Source organism: Peromyscus eremicus, chromosome 18 (genome assembly GCF_949786415.1).
Source record: "Peromyscus eremicus chromosome 18, PerEre_H2_v1, whole genome shotgun sequence".
NCBI classification, from domain to species: domain Eukaryota; kingdom Metazoa; phylum Chordata; class Mammalia; order Rodentia; family Cricetidae; genus Peromyscus; species Peromyscus eremicus.
In genome coordinates, this window is record NC_081434.1 from 210,228 (window position 1) to 224,583 (window position 14,356).

The window sequence follows — 14,356 nt, forward strand, 5'->3', positions numbered from 1 at the left end:
TTACCCTTTATTTTCTGCCCTTCAAATTACTCAGACTTTCTGAACAAAAGAGAAAAAAAAATACCTAAGAGGCAGATATATAGAATGCTTTGCTACCCAACACAGTTCTAAACACTTAAAATCATAAATGCTACTACTATTATGCAACACTTTTCCCAGAACACATGTCAGTGAATTTTTGATACCAGTTGCATATGATAGAACAAGGAGACAGACTGGCTTTCCTCAACTCCCATGACAACCCCACCACCACACACACACACACACACACACACACACACCCCACAATGGACACCAAAACATTAAAAAAAATAACTTTTGTTTTTCAATATTAAATAAATGTCCCTCTGCAAGACTGCTTATACATAGTATATGAAATAGGCTACTGTGTAACTTAAAGATAAAAAAGATGTACATACACGTCCAGTTCACATTTGGTGCTGAGTTTGTGGGATAAAATCAAAGGCCATGATGTTTCAAAGCAGAGCCTAAACTCCACTCCCTGATCCATAAGTCACTATGTGCTCACTCCTAGTACACCTTCTTCCCAAATTATAGTCCTTCTGGACTGAAGTTGTTCATATATGTGCATGGCCATCAGGAGACAATGGGAGTCTTTGATAATTGGGGCATTTGCTATTTCATTCCTGTTTGTGTCCTCATGATTTGAATAAATAATACTTGTTAAATAGGATATAATTTTAGATTATCTGCTGGTTCAGATTTTTTGCACCATTGTTCCCTTTGGCTAGTGTGCCTCATCCTGAGTTTACTGACAACGCAAAGCACTCTTTCTTCTTAACTGCATAGTACAAGTCATCTCTACAGGCAAGAAGAGGCAAAGCAGCTTCACTGAGCTGTAAGTTCACAGACTTTCAGATAAACAGAATCAAGTTGAGTAAGGGTGGCAGAGAGCAGGGCAAAGGTGGGGCAAAGTCTGGGAGGGAAAGTTTGCCCAAATCTTCAACAACTTACTGAGAGTTTGCTAACAAAGACGGGAGGCACATGGCTGCAGGCCAGGGAGGACGTGATGAGAGGCTGACAGATGGAGTGTTCCCTGTGAGGGCTCTCTGAGGACCAGTCATTGCAAAAATCACACAATGTCCAGAAGTAAATCAAATTGGGCAACGTGCACTAAAGGAAGGAAAAGAATGGAGGGGCAAGAGAACACACGGTAGTGAGGGGCCTGACAGGGACATAGAGATCCCCTTAAACCTTAAAGTAGTTGCAGGTGGGTATTCAGGACGTTATCATTCTGCAACAGTTGAGAAGTGAGGGGCTGAGGCAGATAAGGAAGGACTAAAGTCCAGTGTCCTAAGGCCTCAGGGAATTTAGTTGTCTTATCTAATTCATTCTCAAAACTGCAAGCAAAACTAAATTATCTATACTGCAGATGTAAATCAGCAGACCCTGAGAGCATTGCCCTATGAGCTATATATCCAGAATTCTAGTCACTTCATTTTGAAACCAAGTTTGCTAAGTTGCCCAAACTCTTATGTAGATGGTCAAATCATGCTTACAGGCCTTTGGATATAGGCCCTTCCCTTGTGAACAGTAACACTGTTTTAATGAATAAATAAACACCATGATTACCTTCCTTAGAATTTGCAATACCATGTGTAAGAGGAAGAATCATCCCAAATGATTGTTGAAACAGCACAGAACAGGACCAGACTCAAGAGCAAGATTTGGTTGGGCACATTAAGGGGTTGCTTCCTCCTGGGAAAACATGGCTACTTTATAGACGGATTATTTATTTCCAAATTTACACTTGTTAATTTACTCTATCACATCATTTTTGGTCAAACAAACAAAAAACAGCATGGCATTCTTAACAACTTAAAAATTATACAAAAAAACTGAACCCTACATCATTATGCACTAAATAAAACGACATGAAGAAGTTAATCCAAATGAACCTGTCCATAATCTGTACTATAGACACCTGACTATGTTTAAGAGATGGAAGGAAAAGCTATCCCCTTAGTGAGATATAAACTGTGTACCCAAGAAACTGCCCCCTCAATACTGCTTATGGATTCTTACCAGGTCTGCCCACTTTTCTGAGTTTAACCTGAAAAAGTATGACTTTCCCCTCTCACTCTCTATTTCCCTTTTTATGGAAACCAGCCCAAATCCTAAGCATGCTTGCCCTAAAACTGAACTGTGGATGTGCATTCTCTAACCCTCCTGTCTCTCTGTCTCTCTGTCTCTATCTCTCTCTCCTCTCTTCCTTCCCCTCCTCCTCCCTCTCCTCCTTTAACTCAGAAGCGTGGCTTTCTCCTTTCCCTACCCGCCTTCCTTTTCCTGGCAGCTGTTGAGATTTTCAACATTCCTGCGCTATTGTTTCACTCTCCAACTCTAAGAAAACTGTCCTCAAATTTCCTTCTGAGTCTGTTTTTAAAAAATTGTATCGAGAGTCTAAAAACCTGCATAAAGGACCCTGTATTCCCAAGTAACAAAGCTGGACAGAACTCATTATATAGCTGAAGTTAGCCTTGAATCTTCCTGGCTCAGTCTTCCAAGCAGCTGTTTTGACAAGGCTGAGTCACCTGGCCAAACTCCACTAGCACTCTAAATACCAGGTGGCAACATTTACCTCAGAATATTGTAGATGGTTCCTAGAGAATACAGACTGGCCTCAGCTGGCACCCACAGAAAATATTCAGTCTTAATTCGTCCTAGCCTGAGGGGAAACAGTGCTTACCCTTAAAGATTTATTTGTACTCTCACTCTGACTCATCTGGGCGAAGGTAAGGCAATGGGGGTTGAATATCAAGAAGATGAGTCTGGGGATATTTTCCCACTGAGTTACAGAATGAGATAAAAAGACTTCCTTCCTTCCTTCCTTCCTTCCTTCCTTCCTTCCTTCCTTCCTTCCTTCCTTCTTCCCTCCCTCCCTCCCTCCCTCCCTCCCTCCCTCCCTTCCTTTCTCTCTTTGTCTTCTATTTCTCACTTTATCTTTCCCACTTCTCATCTCAGTTAGCTTTTATCTAGGAACCACAAGACCCATCCTGTATCACATTCCTCTGAATCCCTTGGCTAAAATCCTTTACAGTCTAGATAAAGAAAGCTTTCTTCTTTTAATGGTATAGTAAAAAGTTCAGAAATGGTAAATTCTATACCTTAGTAGAAAGTGTAAGCAAAGAGATCCTACAACGAGCCTCCAAGTTAGGATGTTTTAGGATATCAAAGAACTTCTAAAATAATTAAAAGGGGGACAGAGGCAGGGCTTTGTGGCTAAACAATTATTACTTCACAAGTCTGATGACCTTAGTTCAATCCCCAGAACCCATTTAAAACACAAATGCAGTCATGTCTATCTATATTCCCAGCATTCATATAGTGGAATCAGAGATATGGATAGGAGATTTGGCCAGATGATCACAAGCCTCCTAGCCTAGACACAACACAGCAGCAGAAATAAGAGACCTTTCCTTAACAAAGTGAAAAGTGAGACTAAAGTCCTGAAAACTGTCCACACACTAATAAAATAAAAAATTGAAGTCATTAGTAGGGAATCATAGGTCTACGACAAGTATAAGCTGTTAATGTGCTAAGTAAATCAGAACTTATGGTTATCATAGATACGACTAAATTTGGAAGTAATGTGAATGGAGGCAGGGCCATGCTTGGAGAAGAGAAAAGGGTAGCATATGGGAACCATTTAATTTTTATAGTGATGCCCCAGGACTTACCTTTATATAACCAGTATTACTTCTGGGAATTGGTGGGTTTCTGGAATGGAGTGCTAACTTACAGAATTTTCATTTAAATATTTTCTCTTAGAGCTCAGAAATTAAAATTAAAAATAAGAGGACTGAGAGATTACTTAGTGTTTAAGTACTCTGGTTGCTTTTATAGAGGACTCAGTTTCAATTCCCAGCACCCACATAGTGACTCACTACTATCTCTAATTTCAGTTCCAGAGGAATCTGATATTCTCTTCTGGACTCCTTAGGCACCGGGCACACACATGGTACACAGAAAATACATGCAGGCAAACACTTAGACACATAGAAAAATCAAACCAATCAAGAGGCATGGAAGTAAGCAGACATTCAAAGAAGCACATTTATTTTTTGGTTTTGTTACCTTGGACAAGCTAACCATCATTTCTGTTTTGCTCACTGATATATCCCCAGTACCCACGATGCATGAGAAACACTCAAATATTTATTGAATAAATTAGTTAATGAAATTTGTTTTTTTTTCTATTAAAAATTGATAAAATTGGGGATGTAGTTCTATCATAAAATACCTGTTTAGGGTGTGCAAGGCCTTGGGTTTGACGATCAGGGAAAAAAGACAAAGAAACAAACAAAAAGTAACAATAATGATGTCTATCACAAAGAGCTGTTGTAGGTAAAGTTATCCAAATGGAAACAGAAAAATGTGCATTTCTAAAGGAGATAAATAGTAAGAGTGCTGATATTAGGACTGTAGCATAGACTCATCAAGAGGATATAGGTTTCCTCATTTATTTTTATCCCCTTTCCTTCTCTGTAATTCTGGTGTATTGAAATATTCAGTTGGAGTCTCAATGGGTGAGCATAGCAATGTGTTCTTTGTGTTGCCTGATTCCCTGCCTTCCCAACTCACACTAACATTAACATGTTTGGCAAAGGAAATAGTTCTGAGAGCAGAAAGACAGCAAAGTTAAACTGGAAAGTTGTTGAAGATTCATTTACTGTAGAAGTAGGTGGCAGTTACTTTGTGTCACTATGACCAAAATAATTGACAGAAACCAAGGCAGAAAGATTAACTTTGGTTCACAGTTTCAGAAGTGTCATTCCATAATAGCGGAGAAGGCATGAACTGAAGAATGACTCATTCTGTAGCAGCGGGAGCCTGTGGCAGAGACTAGTCCTAAGGCTGTGGACCATAACACAGAGACTGTCTAGAGCTGGGGCCAGGCTACACCCTTCAAGGGCCTGCTTGGTGAAATATTTTCAGTTTTGATCTGCAAGTACACACACAGACCAGTGCTCTGTCTGCTCCTCACAGATAGCTGAAAGCACTTGAAGGTTGTATTTGGCTTTATTTACCTCTTTATTGTGCTGTGCTTTAGTTTTTTATCTGTGCAAGAAATCCCCACTGACCTACACCACATGTTTTCTATGTTGAGGAGCCTTAAAATTGGAGAGTCTCAAATTCAGATTAAAGTGTGTTCTTTAAAACTCGGCAGATGAGATCAGGCATGTTCTCAGTAGCACAGGGAAGCTGAAGTAAGGATGTAAACAGCAACAGCAACAATAATAATGAAATCACTAAAAAAGGAAAACATTAATCTACCCACTCATAGGAAAATGTCAGATAATATGCCGTAATGTTGTCATGTAGTATCTCACCGAAGACTGAAAACAATCTTGTGATGTGTCATAACTCTTAGTTTTCTTTATTTCCTTTCTTTTTTTTTGTTCCATAGCTTTCTTTTTGCTTTTAATTGACACATGATGTTAATGGGTGTGATACAGCATGATGTATGAGATTCTGTATTCAATACATACTGGTCAAGTTGGTATTTTCTTCTCAACCATTCATCATTTTTAAAACTTTTCTTTTAACCACTCATCATTTCATATGTTGTGAATTTTTGTTCTCTTCATGTTATGAGTTATATTGCAGGTTGTTAACCTTTGTGCAAAGAAGCATCATGACCCCCTTCCTGTGTGTTTGTGTCCCCTGTGTCTTCTCTTCACACTCCCTCTCCTCCGCCTCTGCTGTTCACTATTCTGATCTGTTTTTCTATGAGATTGGCATATGTTTCCTCATATAGGTGAGAGCATGTGGTGTTTGTCTTTCTGTATCTGGCTTACTTAATGTAGCATGATGATTTTCATTTCTATTGTGTATATGTGAATCCCTCTCTCTTTCCTTCTTTCTTTTTCTCTACGATGACCAGTATTCCATTGTATAAACAGACCACATTTTTTAAGCCATTGTTCCACTGGAGGACAACTGGGAGAATACATCTTTGCCTGTCTTTGTTCAATTGTGTTATTTTACAGCTCTGTGGGAGTAAAAGTTAATCTTAACAAGAAAGACAGTCATATGTATGGTTCATATTTATGGAATATAAATACATATTTATGGACTATAAATACATTTTGTCTGATAAATAAAAAAAAAGACTTGGTATATATTCCTGGGACTGAGAAGAGCAGGGTGGAGTTGGTGGGAACTAATGAGTAGATTCTATTGTTCACCTGGATTATCAACTTGATACAGCTTAAGATCACCACAGAAACAAGCCTCTAGGTATGTGAATGAGCATGTTAGTCAAACAGTTTAACAGAGCAAGGAAGGTCCACCTTGGATGTGGGTAACACCATTTCATGATACAAGCCCTGAACTGCAGAAAAGAGGGAAATAATAAAAAAGAAAGAGACTCGAATATAAGCATTCATCTCCTTCTGGCTTCTGATGGTAGATGCAATGTGAACAGATACCTCAGACTCTTGCCACATGGTGTCCACATGATGATGGACTGTACCCTCAAACTGTGAGCCAAAACAAACCCTTCTTTCCTGTAGTTGCTTCTGTCAGGGATGTTTTTACAACAATGAGAAAAGTAACTAATACAATAGAAAATGACATTTTAAAGCCAGGACATTTTATGTTCCAAAACCAATTTTACTTTTGCAATTTACAAATGACAAGTCTATATGTATGCAAATGGGAAACAATCTTTTTTGGTGACTACTTGTCTAAAATCTATGCTGTAACAGAGATATCCTCATATAAAGATGTGTTGTTATACAAGTTGTTGATGTGCATAAAAATTATATATAATCTAATATACATTTGTATAGTTTAAAAATTAAGAGTGCTGTCTAGTTAGCTTTTTGTCAACTTGACACAAGCTAAAGTCATCTGGGAAGATGGAAGCTCAACTTTGAAAATGCCTCCATCAGTTTGACCTTTAGGCAAGTCTGCATAGAACATAGTTACTAGATAAATTAATGTAGTGTGATTATTGTTATAACACAAATATAGAAACAGATTTTGTAAAAGGAGAGCCTAATATTAGCTCTTCTTTGGTCTCTAGGGAATAAAAGATCAGAATCTAGTGTTTAAGATAAAATACCAGTAAGTAGCATTTACTGGTCTCTTGCTAAGTGTCAGACATTATACTAAGAACTTAGCAAACTCACCATCTGTTATTTGTTTTTACTCTTCAAAGCAAATTCATTAGCCAAGCCTTATTACCTCCAATTACACATGGTAGGACTTAGGAGTATAGAAGCAAATAAGCTGTCTGACGTCCCATCATTAGTAAATAGTAGCGATAAGATTCAGTGAATCCTAGAGGACTTTTGGGAACAGCAATTGCCAAGGCTTAAAGCAGAGGTTTTTAAAAGAGAGTTGTCAAGCAGATTGAAGCAAATGTGGATAATGCTAGGTAGCTGGAATTATGCACACTGTAAATGCTCACACGCACGGACTCTGAATGAATGGAATGGAGGAAAATTGAAGCAAATTACCAGTTACACAGGTGGAGAACACCCACACTGATGCTCATGACCTGGTCACTAACCAGTGTTGGTACCTTGTTCACACCTGAAGGCCTTTGAATTATTTAGGTTCAAAAGATGACTGTGACATTTAACCATGTTGCCATTATTGAATGTTAGAGGTAGAAAGAACATGAGACATTAGAGATGAGAGATCCAGACTCATCCTGACCTTTGACTATGGGGAACACTATGCCTGGGTCATTAGACCACTCCTCACCAAGATCCTGGAGAGCTCACATGCTTTATTGAATTAAAATTGCCAATTTTTAATAACTAATTTTGCCAAACAAATGGGGTCTGGTCTTAGATTAAGGTCCTAGTACACAAGTTTACCTACTCCAAAACTTTTATTTTCTCACTTCATTGCATTCCGTTTGTGAGAAGAATGAAGGGTTTTGTGGTTGTAAAGAGGGGTGATGAATCTCTCTGATGTCATTCTCCACAGACTCTTAGAACTCAGCTGGTGTCCGTTAGATTTCAAACCTGTGACAAATGACTGAGATGCCTATTCAACATATTAAAGCAGACCTGGCCACCAGGTTCTCCCTACAATTCTTTAGTCCCTATCTGTTACAGGACCTTCCTGGCCACCATACCCTAAGCCCTACCTTAAACTTCTCCAGCCTGAGGGCTGGGCTGCCCTCCCCCAAGCTGCCCTTCCATATATAATCCAACAATTTTGGTTATCTGCCCCTTTTTGTCTACTCTTTGGGCTTCCTGGCTGCTGTACCTGGTCCCCCTCTCTTATCCCTCCCTTCTTCATCTCACATGGCTCAGGGTCAGGCCTCTGGGTTCTCCCAGATGTCTCTACTCCTGGATATGCTCTCCCTTTTATCTACAATGAACTTCCTCCTCTACCATACCTAGAAGCAGTCATGTTTCCTATCCTTTTTATTTCTTTTTTCATTCAGTGTCTTTATATTTTGCTTCAGTCCATGTTCAGGAATATCTCAAGTCACAAATCACTTAGTTTAAAGCCATTTCACAATTAATTTTGACTCTTATCACTTTGCTACTTGAACATTGAGCTTCCTTAGATCAGAGTCTGTCTCCTTTGCTTTCTCCTCAACTCATGCCCTGCCCTATAGCTTTCCCACATCCCAGGTAATTCTTGTGGAGCAGGCTTAGGATCTGCTCAAGTTTTACTGTGAATATAAGCAGCCCAGTAATTTCTTTCCTGAAGCTGTTTCCCACTTTCTATAGTTCCTGATTTATGCTTCTAGACCCCATTTGTTTGGAAGTAGTGGTTTAATTCAGCAAAGGCAAGTGGTCTCCCGAGGGAAGATGAGAAGAAGGGACATCTGGGGACAGTTACCAACAGTGTCTGTGGCTCACAGCCCAGTGCCCTAGGGCCAATGTCAGACATTGGTCCCACTTCTTCAGTGTCTGGTTGCAGAAGGCAGTTTCTACTCTACTTACAGGCCTACAGGCAGGTCTCCTTTGGGGGTCAGGATTACTGGGAATACTAATTAATTCATTAGTGGGGTTGATGGATTATCAGTCTGTCTCCTGGCAGAGGGGCCTGGGGGTGGGGTGTAACAGATTGTTGCCCATAAATCTGCCTGTTGCCTCCCTTTTCTCTGCTTCAATGGCTTCTAGTGTCAGGCCTGTGGGCCAGCAACTGAGTGCTGGTCTGGTCTCCTTTTCCCTACTCAGCAGATGGTTCTAACAGGTTGGCTCAGAGTTTTACAAAAAAGCAATAGAGAAAGAGGGAAGGGCTGTGGACTGGCCCTCTGGCCTAGGAAACATGTGGGGGAGGAGAATGAATGCAAATGTCCTTCATTTTCTTTTCCTAAGGCAGTCACCACCCCCTTTCCTTTGCTGATTGCACACCCTTCCTGCCCCTTCCTGCCCTTTCAGAGTTCAATAGCCAACCCCACAACTGTCAAGGAGTTTTGAGAGTAACCCCAATGAAATGAATTCCACCTACTTTTCTTTTTTTTAAAAAAAGCAGCTCTTAAAGAAAATTCAGTGTCCAAAGCTTCCTCTGCCACTAGAGGAGTATGCACATGCACACACACACACACACACACACACACACACACACACACACACCACACGTGCACATACACAATTGAATGCATTTTGTGAGCTAATCCTCTTATGTTCAATTCCTTACATCTGTCAGAAGAAACAAGGGGTCTGGGAACAATGTCCCATCTCCACCCTCATCTTTGTCTCAATATGTTCACCTTTCTGCTAATATTCTATTCCTCCCCTCCCACAGTAAGTCTCACAGGCAGGGTGCCACATCCAACAACAACTTTTTAATATCCAGGGATGTGGCTTTAAAGACACAAATCAGGGGATCAATCCATCTAATAAGCATTCATCTAGAAATTATTAAGCTGCTCTATCTAGAGGCAAACTGTCTCATACATAACCGTCCTCTGACTGAAGAATAAATTCTGATGTTTTCCAGAAATTTACCATATCTACCATGCATTGCTTAATTCTTCCAAAAACAAGCTTTATTTTGCTGAGTAGATAGTTCCTGGATAAGGAAACAAAAAGATTAGTGAGACCTTAAAGATTTGCTGAAAATTATTGGTTGCCTATAAAAACTAGGCGGGTGGTGGTGGTGGTGGTGGTGGTGGTGGTTCTATTCTCTAGTTTTCTATGGAGGCCAAGAGTCACAAAATACCTATGTCAGAGTTCTAAATATTAACTATTTCAAACAAGATAGTCTTTAATTACACGGGTAATAAAACTATCTTTCGGAATCAGAACTCCAAGAGTTTGCACATTTGCTTTTGTTTTCATAAATGTCACATGACATCAAATATGGTTATAACAGGAATATGTTTGTTATGGTGAAAAGGGAGACAGAGACTTCCTCCTTTACACTTAAAACTCTGAGAAAAAAAGCAGGGGATGTAGCTTAGTGGTAAAGTGCTTGCTTAACATCTACAAGACACCAGATTCAAATGCTAATACCACCACCACAAAAACAAACAAACAAACAAACAAAAAGCAAAAATAATTCATCCAAAAAGCAAAAAAACAAATTCTCTGAGAAAACAGCAAATAAACCAACAATCTCCCATGCAAGACAGTACGCTCACTAGCATTGTGTCCTGGCTGTGCAGTTTTCTCACATTTTAGTTTTTTTTAGGTTTGGGCCAGCAGCCTTACCCACCCTTCTAGCTTTCTCTCCAAGTCTGTCTCCAGTTTTCTGACCCCATTCTGTTCAGCCTGCTCAGCTGAACAGAGCCTTGTATCTTTCTAACCACAAGCCTTTTCAGTTCTCTTGGTTTTCACCCCTTAACTTCAGCAGCTCTCCTCCTCCAGCCCCTTCCTGATTTAAACAAAAAACAAACACGCAGTGGCAAAGCTGGACCTCATCAGAGGAGCCTTGGGAAGGAGGTGGGTCTTTAGGCTAGGGAGGGGAGGGGCTAGCCTGTGGGCAACATCATCCCGCCCTGGTCAGCTGCTAAACTGCGACAAGTCAGAAGCTCCAGTCAGATCACAGGAGCTGCCCAGAGACTGTGGTCCTGAAAGAGCTACTCAAGGGAGCTAACCCGGGAAAAGAGGTACTGAAGACACTTAGGAAAACAGCTTTAGTGGAGGCACCAGCCTGAGGGCGTCCTGGTGGTGCCTCAGAACTTCAGGAAGGAGTGGATAGAATAAGTAACAGCCAGGGTATCCAGACTAGGTGCAGGCACTAGGAGGTAGCTACCGGCTTACATGGATGGCTGAAAGCATCCCCTGCTTCCCACGATCTGCCTGGTTAGGGTGGACTTGGCTGCTCTGACTGTCCTCCAGAATACAGGTTAGAGTTTAATCTTGGAACTCCACTGCCTAAGGTGAGCCATGGGTGGGGTGCGGGTACTAAAGTTTCTGTGTGAAGCTCCCACAGATTTGGAAGAGAAGAGGTTGCTGACGACTCCTCTGTCACCATGAAGCCCAAACTTCCATCTTGCTAATGCTTTTAAAAAGCTGCAAAAGTTTAGCTATTTTCCTAAAGTGGTTTAGCAAGCAGTTTGAAGAACTGGCCCAATTCAGTGCTCTGCTGACAAACCTCCAGGTCTAGGCAAAGAGTGCAGGGAGAGGAAGAGGAATGGAAATCAATTAAGTAGAGGGAGATCTTGAGAGATCATAGGCAAAGATTCTCATCACTGTCCCCATTTGCTTTGCCAAAAGTTCTTGAATGGTTTGAATGGAGTGGGAAATATATTTTTCCCCAGCTATTTGAGACTGTAAATTAGAAGAAAATGATTGTCCAAGTGTCTCTTTCCTCTTCTGCCATATACTCATTACTTTCCCACCAAAAATATATTCACGAAATACTAACAAATGCAAATGACTCCACCTTAGTTTCTAACATAGTGAAGAACATGGAGGGGAAATTGGGTAATTGTTTAAATACTGCTAAGGAAGCTCACTATTATGGTCTGAGGCTGTGGGACTGAATGAAGTACAGTATGGCCTTGTTCCCCTTCTTTCTGTGTGTGGTGTGCGGGGTGTGTGTGTGTGTGTGTGTGTGTGTGTGTGTGTGTGTGTGTGTGTAAGAGAGAGTGAGCACATGCATAGTTACTAGTCAATGGGTAATTGTAGTTGTAGATAGCTTGGCTATGAAGAACCCTCTAGCCTACTCATTGTTTCCATGCAGTACCATTTGTGAACACCTCGGTTTGTGTTTTGTTTTGTTTGTTTCTTCGTTGCAGGCTCTGCAGCTATGAGCAAAACATTTGGTTTATGTGGTCCTTAGATTCTCTAGAAATTAGCATGCATAGTTGCTCCCTGTTGTATTTAGAGTCACAGAATCAAGAGGTAATCAAGTACCATTGGTTTTTTAAAGGGAAAGACACTGGCCAGCCTGCCACAGACACACACGTAAATACTTTACACTCACCCTTTAATTGAAACTTCTCCAAAGTAAATGAAAATTAGTAAAGGTATAGGAAAAATTCCATGACAGCTCCACATAGTAGAAGTGCACAATACTTGTAGTCTCATTAGCCAAGACAGTATGCAGTTAAAATTGTCTGTGGCAAATACTTTTTTTTTTCAAAAGAGGTTCAAAGTGAAAAAAAGAGAGTAAAATTTTTAAATAGAGAAAATAACTCAAAATTGAGGTTTTATTGAAGCAAATAAATAGGAAGAGCCTGTAACACTGTGCAAGTTTATGGGGGTAATCCAAATACCAGTACCAAGAACTAAAATGGACTTTATAAGATCAGAATATATTTGTATATGTTGAAGGATATAATTCTGTATTCAAAAACCAATATTCACATTGGCATTTATTTCCTGTATATTTTGAAAACTAACTTCTCTTCTAGAAATTCAGAGAAACTTGACATGATTTATCCCTATGTTCTATAAGGTAGTACCATATCCTTTCATATCCATACAATATCTACAAAATATTAAGACAATTTTGCTATGTTCATCTCACACTTCAGTGACAAGAAAACATCTTACTTTCATGTTTCTTTCAGAATACCTCTGAGATGGCATGTTAATGGGATAAAGGCCACATTGGGTTTAGTTCCTTGCTCTGAAGAGAGTCCACTTAAGTTTTATTCCTAAAAAAATTCAGGAGTGCATCACACATTTTTAACACTCAGATCTGAAACTGAGTCATTTGTCTTTGTCAGTCTTGTGATGCTTTGAGAGTATTAAAGGTAGAAAAATAGAAAGTACATTTCATCTTTGGAGAGTTCTGGCTTTTACTTCTGTTTGTGAGATACTTCACCTTTTCCCTGGAGCTTGTGGAGAAGTTGCATTCCTCATATTGTAAACCAAAGATAAAAAGGTCGAATAGATGAGTGTGTGTGCATTCCACCAGAAACCTTATGAACATGTAACTAAGAATGAATGTCAAGTCAAATGTCTTCATGAGAGAGAATCTTTTCTCTTTCACCTTCCTTCTCTCATCTCCACAAATCAAAGAGAATGAAAATTTGGAAGCTAATTTCATGTCTGACTATAGATGCGTTTGGTATATTCATTTATCCCTTTCAGTTCCACAGGACCTTTGATAGCCTCATTAGCACACAGGGAAAGTACTAATTTTGCAAACACTTTTAAACAAAAACTGAAAGACTACTGACTTTTATGATCATGAAATTAACATTAAACATAGATTATAATTATATGTCCCGACTATTGTCACTGTGACTCATGATGTTTAGGAGTAGTCATATCTCACACTTCTGTTGAATTTGTGACACCTGGAACTAATTCAAATTGTTTAAATACATCAACTCATTTTATGCTGAGAATAATCTGTGAGTTAGGTCTATTATTATTCCCACTTAAGAAGGAGAACATTAAGGCAGATAAAAGTCTAAGTCACAGATCTATTAAGTAGTAAAATTGAAATTTAGGCCCAGTCAATCTGACTCCAAAGTGTGTGCTGTTTAATCCAACTGAGAAGGGCAGACTATTGGGTAGCTATCAGACTTACTTTTGTACCAGTCGGGTGAGGTGCATTCAGATAATAAGAGACACTAACAGATACAGTGTATTTTATTTATTCATTTGTGGGAAAAATTTAATTTTGCGTGAAGAAAACAAATGAAAGAATGGGTTAGACTTTTAAATTTTCAAAAATAAATACATGGATATTATTTTACAACATCCTTTGCCATGATTTTGTCTTATGAGAAGAATATAAAATATATCTTATCTTTATATTATCAAGAAGAATGTAGTAAATAAAACTGGGATTAGAAATCAGGAACTGAAAATATTGGGCTAGAGTTCCATTCATACTTTTCTAGTCATCCTTGAAGCCACATTTATATACCCACAGAATTATCTTAGAGCTACAGGACCAATACGTATGGGAACAGAGGAAATTGAACCAGAACTACCCCTGTTCTTCT